This window comes from Triturus cristatus, chromosome 9 (genome assembly GCF_964204655.1).
Source record: "Triturus cristatus chromosome 9, aTriCri1.1, whole genome shotgun sequence".
Taxonomy (NCBI): Eukaryota; Metazoa; Chordata; class Amphibia; order Caudata; family Salamandridae; genus Triturus; species Triturus cristatus.
In genome coordinates, this window is record NC_140592.1 from 528,398,512 (window position 1) to 528,416,875 (window position 18,364).

Sequence of the window (18,364 nt, forward strand, 5' to 3'; positions counted from 1 at the left end):
CCTGATGGTGCTCGGGTGCGCTGTACACCAGTTGTGACATTGAAATTGACACTAGAGATGAGCCACTACTGCTTGTAACATTACATCGTTCTGTTTACCTTGTTGCGCTCTCATGCAAGCTTGCTTAATGCTTGGGATCCTCTTTGGCCCAACAGCTCGGCCACCCAGCCGCAAGGCGGGGTAGTTTGCCAGGTGACTCCATGACCCGAGGGTTAATTCCCACTAGTTGGGCTAGTTCTTTTTCGTTTACCTTTCGTTTCTCTAGTTGATGGGGGAGGGATCGCACAACCTGATTGGGGAGTTGGTGTGGGTAGGGGGGAGAGAGGAGGGGCTTTTCACAGTTCTAAGTATAGGGGGAAGCAGGGTGGAGAGAGTTACCTAATTTGCCCAGACAAGGGAGAAGAGGGGCGGGAGGGTTTCGGGGTTTATTGTAATAATGTTGGTTAAATGGCATGCACTATTGCTTTGTTGCAAGAATGCACACTGCAAGTATGGTCCACAGACAACCACTACACACCACTTCATCTAAGCCCATTCCACCTTATTCCAGAGCGGGGCAGATAGTATGGCCTGCGCATCCTGTCTCACATGGACCATGCGTGGCCTGACTGGCGGTAGGAAAGCATGTCTTGTTTACACCTACCTCACACGGCACAAAATTTATATCAAAGCACATAAATAAAGGCATTGTCATTTACATTGGCAATAGCTCAATCTCTCGCAAATGCGAGACCTATTGCATTGCAAATGTTTGTTAATACAGTTGTATTAAGCAAATAGTTTGTGAGAAAAAGGTGCTGCTGTTAGAGGTGTGGTTTATGTACATTAACAATCAGAGTGACATTGAACAATTAACCATGAAATATTGCAGAAGTGAGCAGCTTCCACAACACAGTACTAGAATTTCTTTATACTAAATAGGTTTTCCAGGCAAGACTGCACTGTACCCTAGCAATAGATATATAAGCCCACTAACTGGTCCTGTTGGACCTCAGTGCTGCCTTCGATACGGTGTCGCACGAGGTCCTTCTGACGAGACTGGAGGAAATTGGTATTACAGGGACAGCTTTAGGATGGTTTAGAGACTTTCTTTCCAACAGGTCTTTCAGAGTCTCCACCCTCCCTTACATCTCGAAGGAGCATAACATCGGACAGGGAGTGCCGCAGGGTTCTTCCCTGAGCCCTACCCTGTTCAATGTCTATGTCCGCCCTCTTGCAGAGGTGGCTAGAAGGAGCGGACTAGCATTGGTATCCTACGCTGACGATACCCAGCTGGTGGTGGCTCTTAATGACAACAGTGGACTGGAGGCTCAGCGCTTTAAACAGACACTCACTGACATCACCAACTGGATGACGGCGAATTTTCTCCAACTTAACGCGGGGAAAACAGAGATACTGCTCCTGGGGAAAAATACCGCGTCCTGGGGAGATAGCTGGTGGCCTGATGTCTTGGGACAACCTCCTAAGCCTAAGGAATGCGTTAAAAATCTGGGAGTCTGGGTGGACTCGGCACTGAGGTTCACGCACCATACTAAAAAGGTGGCGGCCACCTGCTTCGGCATTTTACGTAACCTCAGACCTATTTTGAGGTTCTTCGACTGCCGCACCCGCCAGTTAATTGTTCAGGCGACCATCCTTTCAAGACTGGATTATGCCAGTTCTCTTTTATTAGGGGCGAACCTTGCCGAAACCTCCAGACTACAGAGAGTCCAGAATGTGGCTGCCAGGGCGCTGGTAGGTCTCCCTCGCCACTCCTCGGCGACCGGAGCCTTGAAAAAATTACACTGGCTCCCGGTGGGTAAAAGGATCCAGTTTAAGGCACTGTGTTTAGCCTTTAAAATCCTTAAAACCGCCTCTCCCCCAATGTTGTGTCCCCTCTTGTTGGAGTATACTCCTAGGAGGTCACTTCGCTCAGAGGGACAACATCTCGCGATCATCCCTCGCACCAGACTGGCCAGAGTAGGCGGCCGATCCTTTAGCTTCTTAGCTGCCAAGTTATGGAATAGTCTTCCGGAATCTATCCGTGGCATGCAGGACCTTTTGGCCTTCAGAAAGGCTATCAAAACTCACCTTTTTCAATAATTGCTTCCATTTCTTTGCGCCTCTTTCTCTCTGTATTTGGTCTTTTCGCAGCGCCGGGACGCCCCTTGGCTGGGGCAGCCGTGCGCTATATAAATGACCATAACATAACATAACCTCTTTTTCAAGCTATATGAAAGCCTTCGCCATTTGAGGTAATGGACTTCTGATTCACTACGACTTGCTTTTGCCCGTCTGAATACAGGCCCTATCTCTGCAATGATCTTGTATTCCTCAGGGTCCAAATGATTCAATAAGGGGTCCAACCCTTGACATCCCCACCTCCAACTCAACTTTACGGAGTAATAGGGTGATCAAGTGAGGGAAAGGATAGGTTGGGAACAGCAGGGAGGAGAACCTATAAGACAAAGAACAAGTAACATGAATACATACACATGCATCGCTACTCTTATTTGATTTCGCTCTCTAGATACCTTATCTACTTGAGTGATTATCCAAGCCTTTTCCTAGCTTCTGGAAACAACCAGTCCCATTCATAGATAAGCCTATAATACACAAACTCAGTAGGTTAAACCACTCTCATACCATCCCATAACACTAACATCCTCCATACATAGGAACCCCAGTACATACCGGTTCTCTTAATATCTGTGACTTTAAGTTGCTCTTAGCCAAAGTCTCGATCCATAAATAGCAGAGTTCAAAGTATTTTCCACTGGTATCACAGTAGTGTTTAAGTAGCACACCTTATGTGAAATTAATGTATTCGGTTTTGAAGTAATACATTAAAGCTGCTCCCTCCAGGAATAAACTAAAACATAACTGTGTGGAGGCCTTTCTGCTCCTACCTCCAGCAAGTTGGTACGATAGGGCGGAGCGGTTATCCTCACCGCCGCACTAACCAGCTGATCTGGAGCACACTCCCCAGCCAGCAGAGTGTTTGATCAGCTCTTCCTAAATCTCTTTCTTGGCGTCTCCGCAGACATGGCAAGCCTTCCTTGGATAGCCAACTGAATCCTGAGCCCTCAGCAGGACAAGGCCGTGCTCAGCCGAGCACAGCGGAGCGGCGGTTCACCTCCGCACTGATCCTCCAAGGTCGTGCACGGAGCTCTCTCCACTCGGGTCCGTTTCCTGCCTGAGCCAAAACAAAAACAATCAAGAATCACGCACGCTGCCGAGCGTGCGTTGCGTCTTCTTGTTGACGCTTGCTATAAGTATTATTTCAAAACCAAATACATTCATTTCACACGAGGTGTGCTACTTAAACACTACTGTGATACCAGTGGAAAATACTTTGAACTCTGCTATTTATGGATCGAGACGTTGGCTAAGAGCAAAACTGCCCCAAAGTTGCTGAGTTTTGGCACAAGCTCTTCAGTACAGTGCAAGACATCATCAGCGTGCCAATACAACCCAGTCTACTGACTGGCTTACTGGGATACCTGAAAGAGTGTCCTCAAACCCATTGCAGACTCGCTGCTATGCTATTGCTCTTGGCCAAGCACAGGGTCGCAATACACTGAGGAAGAAAACAAAGTGAAATGCCAATAAACCCCCGCCCTCCCAAAAAAACACAACAAACAAGTTTAGTATTATTAGAAGGAAGTCCTGTACCTAGGACATCACAGTGAGAAAGAAGCGGGGAAGGTGTCCCAAGAGAGGATCTCAGCGATTCTGAAAATGAATCAACCAACCACTCAGAAAGAAGTCAGGATGTTCTTAGGAATGGTGGGCACCTGTCGACAGTAGATCCCCAACGTTTCCCTAGTGGCCAGACCTTTACAGAAGTTGACATGCAGAGATGTTTGAGATCCGGCACCATGGGATGACATGTGCATGCGTGCCTTTTCAGAGCTGAGAGGAAGTCTGTCGTACCCCAGCACTGGGAATGCCCGATTACAATAAATATTTTGCTTTGTTTTGCAGTGAGAGGGAGGGCTGTGGTCTCTCAGTGCTAACCTAGACATCAGGAATGCTCAGAGAACCATTGCATAATTTTACAGCTACACTTGAACCAGTAGCTTCTGCTTTGCCTTGCTGCCTCAAAGCTGTGGCTTCCACAGGTGTCCGTATCGAGCAGTGTGAGAGCATTTTTATGGGTCATCCTCTAACTGTTTTTGTTCCCCATTCTATAGAGGTATTGTTAACCCACCAGAACCCAGTATCTTACGAATAGTCGCCTTACCAATTATGAGCAGGCCATACTGGTGGCGGAAAATATTACTTTGGAATACTGTGCTACTTTTAATCCTGCTACTCTGTTACTAATACCTGGGAATTATGTTTCGGAGAGTGAGATTGAGCATGACTGTCTTGATGTTACTGAACTATGCGCCAGGCCGAGACCTGACATACAAGATGTGCCACTACGTGAATCAGACTGTGATCTTTGTTGATTACTCCTGTTTACGAGACCATAAAGGACCCCTGAGAGCTGCCTGTGCAGTCTGTACATTCTCAGGTATGGTCGAAGCTTCCTGGCTTCAAGGGGTATTTAGTAGCTGAAATAATTGCTCTTACTAGAGCATGCTGTGTTTCAGAACTGTTGAGGGGTGACCATTTTCACTGATAGTATGGTTTTGGTGTTGTTCATGACTTGGACAGTTATTGTCGCAACATGGATTTATGATCGCAAAGGGGTCACCATTCCGCAATGGCTAGAACGTACATAATCTGTTAAAGGTGTTACAGTTACCTGCCTAGATTGCGGTTGTGAAGTGTGCTGCACACCATAATGGGACTGACTATGTGACTGTAGACAACAGGTAAGTGGATGAGACCACAATATATTGTGCCCTGAATGCTTGTTCCTATAATGGGGAACACCACAACGAAAAACAGGTGGAGACAAATTACAATCTGTTGTTAGCCACTGTTTATTCTTGGGAGTAAGTATACGAGGTTACTGAAGGTAGTGTCAGAAGCAGAACAGCAAGGTTGGATTAGAGTAGGTTGTGTCAAAAGATATGAGAACGGCATTTAGGTTGCAGGAGATGGGGGACCTGTGTTGTCAGATAGCTTGTTACCTCTAAGGGCTAGACATTATCATGGACCTACACATGTAGGTGGAGAAACCAAGGTGTGGTTGTCGGGTTCAATCCTAGGTTCAGATGGGTGGCTGAAGGGTTGTATCACAGATGTGTTGTGTGACAGCAGCAGAATGTGGGCAGGAGAACAGCAGTAACACTGAGTCACACAGGGAGATCAGGAGTTTATTCAATAAGATGCAACTGGACTTTATTTAGATGCCTGTGTGCAATGAGCTGAGAAATGTCCTAGTGACTGTGTGCATTTTCTACTGTTGGGTATGAAGCTTACCCGGCCAGGAGGAATGATAGTCTGACAGTGGCTAAATTGTTGTTGAGGGAGTTATTACCACGTTTCAGGTTCCCGACTTCTCTGAAGTCCGACGAAGAACTAATTTTAATAATGAGATCCTGAAGATGAAGTTGAAAAGAGGCTATATTGCAATTACTGACTGGAGGCTTCCAGAATTGTGGAACACATCAATGGGACTTTGAAATCCAGACTTGCAAAATTGTGTTCTTCGACATCCTTTGAAATGGTCTGATGCCTTGCCTCTTGTGTTGATGATCCTACGCAGTACTCTGGATAGGAGAACAGGATTGTCTCCCCATGAAATAATCATGGGCAGAGCTATGAGACTGCCAGATGTCCCTGCAAATGCGCTTGTGAACATTACAGATGATGCTACAGCCCCGCCTCAATAAGAGCAGTTCGATGATCCCAGTTCCGGCGACTGGGTTATGGTGAAGAAGCATGTGTGCAAATCATGCTTGGAACCTCAGTGGTGAGGCCCCACTAAGTTCATCTTGGTCACTACAGCAGCTATTAAGTGATATGAAGTCTCCCCCAACTTCGTGCATACCGCCCATACTCGCAGAGTCCCTTGTCCCCTTGATAATATAACAGCACCTGTCCCTGAAGAGCCGGTGGTTGCAGTGAGATCAAGGGATCGGGTTAGTCAAGCTTTTGGGGATAAGCTAGAAGCTGGGACAGCACTTGTTCAGCCTGTAAGTGGTCTGAGACAGTCAACAGTTGACGTAGGTAATGGAGGGTCCCATTATTTAGTGTTGACTGCACCAGAATCAGACCCTAGTAAAGGGCCTAGTGCAGTACTAACATGAGTTGTGCCTGGAAAATAGGAGAGAGGAAGACTTAGTTTGTCTGAAGGGCATGTGCCATACACAATCTAGAAGATACTGAAGGATCTGGCCTAATTGGCAATGATGGGGAAAGGCCATCAGTGAGGATATCGACTAGAGCAAGCGTACCTTGTTGGAGGTATTCTTCACCAGAATGGACATATCTTGCCGTCAGTGATTGGAAGAGAGCATTTTTGACATTTTGCTATAATAATTTTCAATCAATTGAACATACTTGAACTGAACTTTGTGCCTGAACTGAGTTTTGAAATTGCATTGCCACTAAATAGTCTGAATCAGTTTATCCGGGATCAGTAGAGTTTGAACAGAGCATTTATTAGAAAGAACTTAATAGATTTTGACCAAACTACTAAGAAGAGCACCAAGGCCCGAGTCTGCTGAAGGAGGGTAAGGTTGTCATTTAGAAGAACATGGAGTAGGGCTAAGGAAGTCTCACAAAGATTCTTTGTACATATTTTTCTGAAAAGACATTTGAACTTTGCTTTGCTGTTTGTGCAAGTGGAAACAAACTGAGTAGACTCTGCTGCAATCTTCCACTTAAACTGTCTGACCTCAGAGAACTTATGGAACCTAGCTCCAATACTGGTAGATGTAGATGCTTATGTACGGAGTATTTGTCATTGTGACAGAAGTACTCATTGCTTTGCTTATAATGATGAGCTTACCACACCCTTCTCATGTAGAAGAGCTTAGGACTACAAGTGCCCCACAAAAATTATTTCTTACAGACCTTAGTTTACATTAAATAGATGAGAACTACTTACATGTAGATTCATATAGAGGAGACTATTCATTCAATGTTTATTCTAAATTGATGTATGAATATGTTGACACTATAGATGCTAGGGATTGTTATGTATGTATGCATGCAATTGCCTGCTTCAGTTGCTGAGGGAATTACATACCATCATCTTCCCTTGACATATGGAGTTACCTATTGTTTATTGTTTAGCTTATTCCATGATTTAGTCTTTTCAGAAGTTCCCGTGTTGAAGCATCTGAATCGTCAGCGTGATACTGAAACCATAGCAAAGGTTGGACATTTCTTTAGATCCACTATGACATTAGATACTTTCTAAGGGTAGAGAAGAAATTCATAGATTCAGTAGTAGACAGATCTTTTGGCTAAATCAGCAAATCATTCAAAATTACCCCAATGGGCCAAAGAGGAAAGTGAGCATAGGTTGGTCTGAAATTTAGCAGCATTACCTCTAGATTGGCAACGCAGAGGGAAATTATGCTTATTCATTAGGTACTCCAATTTAGACCAAAATTATGTGGGAAACAGTGAATGTGATCATACTTTTGAATTTCGTTGAAATTGGGAATTACATTTGCATAGGGCAGATCCTGTCTTTCCTGGAATTATTATATTTTGTAGGAAACATGCATAATATAGGTTACCCTAGAGATGGTATGGAGCTTGTTACATGGTGATAGTTTTTCCAGAAAGCTATCATATGTAACATCTTGATGACCCAAGAGCGGAAGAACATTTGAGAACTGAGAGAGGTGCCAGTGCTAGTGAAATTGTGGGAGATATCTTTGGTGCTCTAATGCCATCTGTAGGAGTGATACTGAATTTGCATAAGATATAAGAATATATAGCTTTCCATGGTAGTTGATTAGTTGTCTACTAGTACAGCTGGAGGATTTTTTAGTTCTAGATACTGAGATGGTTGCTTTCGGATCTATGGTTTTGCAGAATAGACTTGCATTAGACGCCCATCTTGCAAAAGAGGGCAGAGTCTGTCAAATGTTAAAAGTTCAACAATGTTGTACCTATAATCCAGGCAAAAGTAAAGACTTAAAGGAATACATTAAGAAAGACTTAAAGAAATACATTAAGAACATTACTGACTTACAGAGAGATTTGAAAGCGTTAAAAGCAACAAGTGCTTGAGAAGCGATAGAGAATGGATTTTCTGCTACAAGCAGATGGTTTGGAAACTTAGGGTGTGCAATTGTTGGAAGGATCCTGAAACCCCCACTGATTATTGCTCTTTGTAGATTATTTCTGTTTGTAATTGTTGGACTTGGCCCTTTTTACTGGGGCATTCCTGAACTTTTTGCCTTCCTCCTAGTATTTTTTCTGACCTGGTGTTGGTGGTTTTAGGACTCTGGGCACTTTATCACTGCTGTCCAGAGTAAAGTGCATGTGCTCTCTATGATAAAACATGGTAAGATTGGTCTAAACCTGTTTGGCTAATTTAATTTACCTATAAGTCCCCAGTAATGTTGCATCTCATATACCCAGGGCCAGTAAATTAAATGCTACTGGTGGGCTTGCAGCACTGATTGCGCCACCCACCAAAGTAGCCTGTCAAATCTGTCTCAGGCCCCTGCCATTGCAGGACCTGCACGCACAGTTTACTGCCACTGTGACGTGGCACATAAAGTGGTTGCCACGTCTGTGACTCCCCTTTTACTACATATCAGTCACCCCTAAGGTAGGCCCTAGCTAGCCCTATAGGCAGGGTGCAATGTAGGCAAAAGGTAGGACATGTGCATTAACTGTGTGGCATGTCCTGGTAGTGAACAACATCCATTTTGGTTTCTCACTACTGTGAGGCTGCCCTCTGATAGGAATGCATTGGGGAGTCCCTGATAAGTGTTTCAGTGGTAATTCCTGATCTGAGAGGAGTAGTGTAATCAATTTTGGTATGTTTGGAATAGTGGTAATAAATGCTGCGTAATTGTGTGCGCACATGTATTATCACTATTTTAGAAATGCCACTTTTAGAAGTTGGCATTTCTGTGTGCTATGTGTCTTTGTGCCTGCCTGATGTTTATTGCATGTCTGGCTCTGGTGTGACAGGGGTTGGGGAGGTGCAGTGACTCCAGAGGGGCTGGGTGAGTCAGCGCTAGGCTGAATAGGCCCATCTGCATTTGGAGTGGTGGGAGGAGTAGCACCTGAGTCTGAATAGGACAGGGCCTGCCTTACCCAATGCTGGCTCCGCCCCCCTGTGGTGTGTCTGGGGCCAGAGCCTACACTGAAAAAGGAGGGTGTTTGTGCACTGAAAGGACATTCCTAAAGTGCCCCCCAGAACTGGTTTTGACTGGACCTAGGCCTGTGCCAGGGGGAGAGAGTAAATACATGGGAGGTGTAAGTACTGGGGCTGTGACCCCATGTCTGCTGAACTGAACTGGGCCTGAAAAACACTCTGCCAGGAGGGACTGCCGTGGGACTCATCTATTGCTAGGAGACCCTGCGTGCTGGCCTCATGTTGTGGACGGCTCAGGGACATCAGAGTCTTCCAGGGGCTGTTACTTTGCTTATTTGGAGTTTCCTTGTGTTCTTTCGCTTTCTTGGAACTCCCTTACTTACTGGAAGTTTCCAGGTACTGTGCGCTACTATTGCCAGTGTGTTGTGTCCCTGGCTCTGCCACCGCACTGTGTCATTCACCCTTTGAGTATAAAGGAGCTCTTGGTGTTGGCCCCCAGGAAGCGCAGTGACTTTTCCCTCCGTTGTGGGGAAAGGAGCCCATGAAACGCAGTCCTTTCTCCCCTGTGACGTGGGGGAAAGCGTGGAAGGAGCGCGGGCTGCTTGATGGAGGACTAGAGAGGAATAGCGATTACACGGAAATCTATTTTAAACAGTTGACACCGGGAATAGAGACATTTTTGGAAGCCCTGATGAAGTCAGAGATGCAGACGCATCATATCTGACGAAACACGTGTTGGCTATTGTTGCTATTTTGAAGAAATTTGTGACGTGTAAAGGAAGAATGGATATTGACCTATGATGAAAATATCTCTATCTCAAGAATAAACAACGAAATTGAAAGAAGACGGATTGGACTATGATTTCGCTAATACACAAAGAGTAGTGCTCAGGATAACTTGTTTATTGTCTGCATGTGGAGCTCTATCAGTTCTGGTGTCTGGCGGTGCCGCTCCTGAGTGGAAGGTGCAGGAGTCCAGATGGAGGAATGAGAGGGGGAGGGAGTCCCCAGTGGGAGAACCAATGGGTCAGGGGCTAGCTATAAGGGCTAAACCTCCTAGGAGTGACCATTGTGACACCACTTCAGTCCTGGGGGGTCTTTGTGCACTGTCAGATGGACAGGGGTCGGGAGATCAGCGTCAGGCAGACTGTCACACAACACATGAGATATGTGTTACCCTTGGGTGGAGCATGTGTGCTCCCCAGGAAGTCCTGGTGTACCAGGAGGGTGCTCAGCCGCATGGTTTAGTCTCTGAGTTGGGAGGCCATGTTCAGGTTCTGCCTGACCTGGAAGGAAGGACATCTGTAAGCAGTGTCCTGACTTTGTCTTCTAGGGGTACCACTCCAGGTGGGAGGGTGCAGAACTGTGGAAGGGTGTGCAGAGGGAGGGAGTCCTCACCTCTGACTCCGGTTCAACTGCAGGATTTAGTCTGCGGATTGGGAGGCCAGGTTCAGGTTCTGCCTGACCTGGAGGGAAGGACGTCTGTAACCAGTGTCCCTATCGTTTTGTCTTCTGGGGGTACCACTCCAGGTGGGAGGGTGCAGAACTCTGGAAGGGGGCACAGAGGGAAGGAGTCCTCGCCTCTGGCCTCGGTTCAACCTGAGGGTTTCGATCCTAGGTTGGGAGACCAGTTGTAGGAGAGTGGTCCTGAACTGATGGGAGAGTTGTGTTCTGAGGGTGCCTCTCCTAGGAGGAGAGTGTGGAACCCTAGAAGGAGGTGTAGGGGGAGGAGAGCTTCACCCGTGACTCCTGGTCAGCCTGAGGGTGCGGACTCTAGGTTGGAGTATCAGTGGCAGTTTAGAACTGCACTGATGAAAGGTAGAGTGGAGAATGGGTACTATGTACCAGGGGTTACTGCACCCCACTCTGTGAGATGGCGAGGACCAGAGACTTCTGGATGGCCTAGGGCCTGGTCCTGCCCGCGGACAGATAGGGAGTCCCAGTGGGGTAGCTTAGTTGGTCCTGGTAGCTTTGACAGAGGGAACCACATGGGTTCAGATTGACATAGAACTGGAGTGTGCCCCTGCAGTTGCGTGCCCACGTCCGTGTTCAATCGCCCCAAGCAGGGAAGCCTATCATGGTAATGATTGGACTACCTGGCGTTTGGCTGGAAGAGGGTTGTGTTGGACTTGGCCCTTTTTGCAGGGTCATCCCTGAACTTTTTGCCTTCCTCCTAGTATGTTTTCTGACCTGATGTTGGTGGTTTTAGGACTCTGGGCACTTTGTCACTGCTGTCCAGTGTAAAGTGCATGTGCTCTCTATGGTAAAAAGTGGTAAGATTGATCTACAGCTGTTTGGCTAATTTAATTTACCTAAAAGTCCCCAGTAATGTGGTATCTCATATACCTGGGGACAGTAAATTAAATGCTACTGGTGGGCTTGCAGCGCTGATTGCGCCACCCACCAAAGTAGCCTTTCAAACCTGTCTCAGGCCTAAGACATTGCAGGGCCTGCGCGCGCAGTTCACTGCTGCTGTGATGTGGCACATAAAGGGGTTGCCACGTCTGTGACTCCCCTTTTACTACACATCAGTCACCCCTAAGGTAGGCCCTAGCTAGCCCTATGGGCAGGGTGCAATATAGGTAAAAGGTAGGGCATGTGCCTTAACTGTGTGGCATGTCCTGGTAGTGACAAACAGCCATTTTGATTTCTCACTACTGTGAGGCTGCCCTCTCATAGGAATGGATTCCCTGATAAGTGTTTCAATGGTAATTCCTGATCTTAGAGGAGTACAGTTATCAAGTTTGTTATGTTTGGAATAGTGGTAATACGTGCTGTGTAATGGTGTGCACAAATTATTATCATTATTTTAGAAATGCCACTTTTTGAAGTTGGCATTTCTGTGTGCTAAGTGTCTTTGTGCCTGCCTGATGTGTACTGCATGTCTGGCTCAGGAGTGACAGGGGCTGGGGAGGTGCAGTGGCTCCAGAGGGGCTGGGTGAGTCAGTGCTAGGCTGAATAGGCCCATCTCCATTTGGAGTGGTGGGAGGAGTAGCACCTGGGCCTGTATAGGACAGAGCCTGCCTCACAGAATGCTGGCTCTGCCCCCATGTAGTGTGTCTGGGGCCAGAGCCTACACTGAAAAAGGAGGGTGTTTGTGCACTGAAAGGATGTTCCTAAAGTGCCCCCCAGAACTGTTTTTGACTGGGCCTAGGCCTGTGCCAGGGGGAGAGAAATACATGAGAGGTATAAGTACTGGGGCTGTGACCCCGTGTCTGCTGAACTGAACTGGGTCTGAAGAACACTCTGCCAGGAGGGACCGCTGTGGGACTCAGTGGTTGGACGGGGCTGCCCTCTGCTAGGAGACCCTGTGTGCTGGCCTCCTGTTGTGGAAGGACTTTGCTTATTTGGAGTTTCCAGGTGTCCTTTTGCTTTCCTGGAACTCCCTCACTTACTGAATGTTTCCAGGTACTGTGTGCTACTATTGTCAGTGTGTTGTGTTCCTGGCTCTGCCACCGTGCTGTGTCATTCACCCTTTGAGTATAAAGGAGCGCTTGTTGTTGGCCCCCAGGAAGCGCAGTGACTTTTCTCTCCGTTGTGGGAAAAGTGGGGAAAGGAACCCAGGAAACGCAGTCCTTTCTCCCCTGAGACATAGGGGAAAGCATGGAAGGAGAGCGGGCTGCTTGTGGCAGCACTGCCCGGCGGAATCCTCTTTGTCGCCCCCCTCCTTGCGGCCGGAGAGAGAGGGATGCGTGGCCACCCAGCATCGGGCCCGTGCTAAAGTAGTAGTTAGTAGTACATCCAATGAGAGTGTCCCAGGGCTGGACGGGCTGCCCAGAGCTCCCAGCTTTTCCTTGGCAGCCGCTGAAGGGAGCCCGAGTCAGTGCAGCCCCTACAGCTTTTGACCCAGGTTGTGGGCGGGGCCATACGGACTGCCACCCGAGAGAGGAGATGCCTGGTTGTTGGAGAGGAGGCCCGCGGAAGAACAGGAAGTCAGGCAAGTCTGCGCTTGACTGTGAGCCGGGCCTCCCCTGTGAAGGGAGTCTGTGAGGAGATCGGAAGTCAGACGAAGGACGCCTGGTTGTGGACGGAGTCCCACAAGGGAGATCACGTCAGAAGGCATGGAGAAGCCGCAGTACCACTCGGCGCGCACCACCGCACTGACGGAGACAGTGCAGCTTGAGGCGGGTGAGTGAGCACTGAGCCCCTCACCTCTACCGTCCTTGTTGGGCAGCTGACTTGGGCCATTGGGTTGTTTTCTCCATGGAGGGGAGATCGAGTCTGTGTCTCCCCTCCACCCCTACCTTGAAGGAGCGTTTCCTGACTTCCGGGACTGGACGGAAGCCTCCACGGAGGTCCCAGTCCAGCACAATCGGTCAGAGTACTGTGGGCAGTGGCCTTACACTAACTGGGGCACTTGCTCTTTGTTGACATTGCGGGGCGAGCCCAGGATAGGTCCCCACGCTTAGGAACATGCTGATTGTGGGGCGCATGTGGTAGGGTTTCCACCCTTTAAGGGTTGTACTACGGTATACTGGCGTTCATGTGCAGGGGTGGTGCTTAGGCACTCAGCCTTTATGCGTAATGTTTCTATGCTGTTTGGTAATATGTGCACACTACTAGTGAGTACTAAGGTGCACTGCTGATGTTATGCATAATATGCTATGCTGAGTCCTGTTATGATGTTCATGCCACGAGCTGTGTGCTAAGCGCACTCCTACCAGTAGTTATGGGTTGTTTTTGCCTACTGCCTGATACATATATGGAGGAGGGGTTACATGGTCCAAGTTTGCACACTATGTACAGTGATGGCGATTTTATGGGTTTGCGCACTCTGAAAAGTGTTTACTAAGGTATGCTGCTGATCATGATATGTAGGAACAGTCTTTGCCAGTAGTGACAGAGTTATGCTAATGATTTGGGGGCACTGTTGTTAATTAGGAGGTTTGACTGATCTGTGAGCGCGAGCTCTGTCCTGCGAGGTCCTTCCTGTTGGGCTGTTTGTTCTGCGGCTGCACCTCGCGGAACCCGCTCCGCGGGTCCCGCTTCGCCCGTGTGCCTGGGGGCATCGTTGCTGATTCCTGACAGGGGAGCTGCCTGAATCTCGGGGAGCAGGGCTGCGAGCGCCAGGTGAGGATCAGGGACTCCATTGCCCAGGAGTCCCTGTGCTGCCATCATTTCCTGCACCTGGACGCTCTCCCTGCTGGCCACGCCCCCTAAGCACAGCTGAAAAGAGCCTGCTTGTCCCTAGCTCTTTGGGAGACATTGACTGATCTGTGAGCGCGAGCTCTGTCCTGCGAGGTCCTTCCTGTTGGGCTGTTTGTTCTGCGGCTGCACCTCGCGGAACCCGCTCCGCGGGTCCCGCTCCGCCCGTGTGCCTGGGCGCATCGTTGCTGATTCCTGACAGGGGAGCTGCCTGAATCTCGGGGAGCAGGGCTGCGAGCGCCAGGTGAGGATCAGGGACTCCATTGCCCAGGAGTCCCTGTGTTGCCATCATTTCCTGCACCTGGACGCTCTCCCTGCTGGCCACGCCCCCTAAGCACAGCTGAAAAGAGCCTGCTTGTCCCTAGCTCTTTGGGAGACATTGACTGATCTGTGAGCGCGAGCTCTGTCCTGCGAGGTCCTTCCTGTTGGGCTGTTTGTTCTGCGGCTGCACCTCGCGGAACCCGCTCCGCGGGTCCCGCTTCGCCCGTGTGCCTGGGCGCATCGTTGCTGATTCCTGACAGGGGAGCTGCCTGAATCTCGGGGAGCAGGGCTGCGAGCGCCAGGTGAGGATCAGGGACTCCATTGCCCAGGAGTCCCTGTGCTGCCATCATTTCCTGCACCTGGACGCTCTCCCTGCTGGCCACGCCCCCTAAGCACCCTCCCCCTATATCAGGTGCAGCTTCTTCCGCGGCGCGGGAGCGCGCGGGAGGGCGCCGGGAGAAGCCCGGGACAAGGGCGGGACCATCTGTGGCCGTCCGGGGCCGAAGGTGGCCGGGCTGGGCCTACCCTCTTGGATTGTGCTTCCGACCCCTGGTCTCTTACACTCGGTGGAGCCGCCCGCCGAGTTTAATTTATTGTGAACATTATGCCGTCCCCTGCAAGGGAGAGCACCCCACTAAAACCGGGTGGAGCAAAGAATAGGACTCTAGAGAATTATTTCTCCCGGGCAGTGGGGGAGGGGGACAAAGAGTGTAATCTGTCCAGGTTAAGGGCAGAACGGAGACGCTCAATAGATAATATGAAAAACACGCCCCTCGGAGACCAACTTATTTTACCAAGGGAGGAGTTGTCCCGAATTGATGATGTCCCACTATTGCTGAGGGATTGCACTAACATGTCACCAGTTGAAGCCTTGAGTATAGCCCCAGAAATTAGTTCTAGCCCCCCAAGGGTGACCATTGATTTAGTGTCCCAACCCCCTCCGGCCCCTCCAGCCTCGAAGATTAGGAAAACTAAATCTAAGCCAACTAACACACAAGTAGCCTTTGGACCTCCTCCAAATAAACGCAGGAGGAAATCGAGGGGAGTTCAAGGAAAGAGCAAACCCAAGGTTCCACACTCGGATTTTGGGAAGTTTTTAAAAACCCCCACATTAGTAGAGAAACCATTGGTCGATTTACACCCTAAACCCATTGCTCATGAGGATCCAGCTCCTACTATGATAAAAGACACAGGAGTTGGTATTGCTAATATTCCCTTGTCTGTTGTCCCGCTGGGAAACCTAGAATTTTTGCTAAGGTCCCTGTTATTACCGATCAGCGAGAGTATTAAAAAGATTGAGATCAGACTAACCATTTTAGAGGCCACATTGGGCAGTCTGAAAACTCCAGCTGGCAGACAGGGAAGGCAATCAGAGTCCACTCCCTCCACTGTAGCCCCTAAGCAGTCGGCAAATAGTGTCGCCAATCCAGTCCCTCCACAAGCTGTGAATGTGGCACCCTCGCAACAACCCACAAGGCCAAAGCCTGCAACAGCTAAGCCCCCTAACACCAATATGCCCAACCCTCCTTTAGGATCTGTACCCCCGGCACAGCCGGTAGACAAGAGCACCCCGACCCCTTTAATGAAGCTCACCCTGAGACCACGCAGACCCAATTTACCTCCAGAGACCAATGCTTTTACTGTCGTTATGGCAGGTGTCCCCCCACTTGAGGAAGGTGAAACGGAGGACTTTTGTGCCCTAAAAAGTAGGGTAATCAAGTGGTTAAACATAAATAGACCCCTCCCGACACACTTTAATAACGAAATTATAATGGTAAGAAGGGTACCATGGGTGGGAAGAACACAAAAATCCATTAAAGGGGACTGCATACTGGTGAGTTTTAGGGACACAGGAACGGTGTCCCATATATGTCAAGGGAAAAACAGATCTAGGGAATCCACCATCCAAACCCTCCATGTGTCGTTCTTTTTTCCCATCATCCCAGTCCTATCTCAGCAACCCCAAACTCATGACAACTGGGAGAGGGTTGGCAGGAGGGGGAGTCACCAGGCCTTTAACCCTAGGCCGTTTTTTGCCCGACCTGAACAACCCTTTTTTTCTTATAACCGGTTCCATTGCCTAAATGGCCTTGAAGGGGTCGATTGACAGACAGACAATGCCCCCCAGGGTTGTATAGAAATTGGAGGTACGGTAGAAAGACTGGAGGAGCAAAGATCCAAGGCTCAGCAAATCCAGGTGGTTGGTGAGGGGGAACCAAACTGCGTTGTGCCAAAGGAAATAGTTGTAGACAAGACAGGAGGGGGACATGGGCAGGGAATGCAAAGATCAATGTGGGAAAGAAGACCAAGGGCCCAGGGGGGTGTTGAATGGAGTGGAGAGGGTGTGAGACTTATCTCATGGAATATAGCGGGTATAGCGGGCAAATTCAACAATAAGGAATGGGTGGACTTCATTAGAACATTTCACATTATATGTGTACAGGAGACATGGGCTGTGGAGAATAACTACCATCTGCAGGGGTACAAGTGTTTTTTTGTTCCCGCCCGAAAATCTAGCTCAGGGAGAGCAATGGGCGGTTTGTCCATCTATGTAGATTTAGACCTGCCAGGCACCTGGTCCTTTCCAGACTGGTTCTCATATGGGATACAGGCGGTTCGGTTCCAGGGAAAGGGGTTACGTTTCTCTGTTTTTAACATATATAGCACCGAGTTAGAAAATAGCCACACCCCGGTATTAACTGAACTCGACCAAAGGTTAGGAAAAGAAATCATATCCCAGAATAAGGGACCGTCTGGTGGACTGCTTGTGGTGGGGGATTTTAATTGTCACCTTTGTCCGGCACTGGTCAAAAAGAACACAGATTGGGCGCAATGCCCAATTGAGAAGGGACCGCATTTTTCTCACTCGCCTACTGGGTCGGCTCTTAGGTTGCTTCGGCTTAAGTACGACCTAGAGCACACCATTAATATGGTAGACCCACAGTCGGATGGTACACTCCCACCAACTTTTAAGGGCAGGGGCTGCTCGTCTATTATAGATTATATTCTGGTCTCGAGATCCCTGGTTAATAAAGTAGTCAGTGTAGGGATAGATTGGAACACTTTCAGCGACCATAACCCGCTTGTTTTAATGCTCGCATATAGGGCGGGTATTGGCTCCAATGCCCATCGTTCAATCGTGGAGAGGGTCACCGATCAAGGCAGGAGACTGAAATGGTCCAAAATAGATGGGGCAAAGTTCTATAAAAACCTGAGCGATAAGGGTCTGCTGGCCATAAATGAATGTTTGGATCTGGAAGTCCAGGAACCAAGGTTATTAGAAGCATTTAACCATATTGCCAACCTGATAGACGGATTACTAAGGTCCAGTGCGCCCACGCGTAATCTGGTCAATCCCCGGTGGTTTGATAAAGATTGTTCCAAGGCACTGAGGGAACTGAAATGCTCCCTTAAGTCAAAACCACGAGATCCACAAGTAATCAGGGCATGCAGAGAAAAATATAAAAAAGAGACCAAAAGGAGGAAACTCACCCTGCAGGCAGAAGCTTGGGCAGATCTGAGAGAGGCAGGGGAAAGAAGGGACCTAGCGGGGTTCTGGAGAATCATCAATAAACCGACCTTTCAAGAAAATGATTCTCCGGAGATAGGGGCTAACATCCTCCCGGAGCAGTGGGTCACACACTTTAGGAGCCTGTATAACCATGAATCGGGTCCCCACGTAGAGTCATCAGTAACCCCAAGTCAGGCTCCTCCGGTAGTATTTACCCTTAAGGAGATCACGGCAGGGATGGAGAGTCTAACTAAGAATAAAGCCCCGGGCCCAGA

General features: G+C 48.6%; 1 protein-coding gene across 3 annotated transcripts in view; it reads left to right on the forward strand.

The window, feature by feature from the left end:
• The window catches only part of LOC146798244 (uncharacterized), a 720,254-nt gene that overhangs the window by 110,349 nt on the left and 591,541 nt on the right, over positions 1 to 18,364 (forward strand). The gene's annotated exons all lie outside the window — the stretch shown is intronic.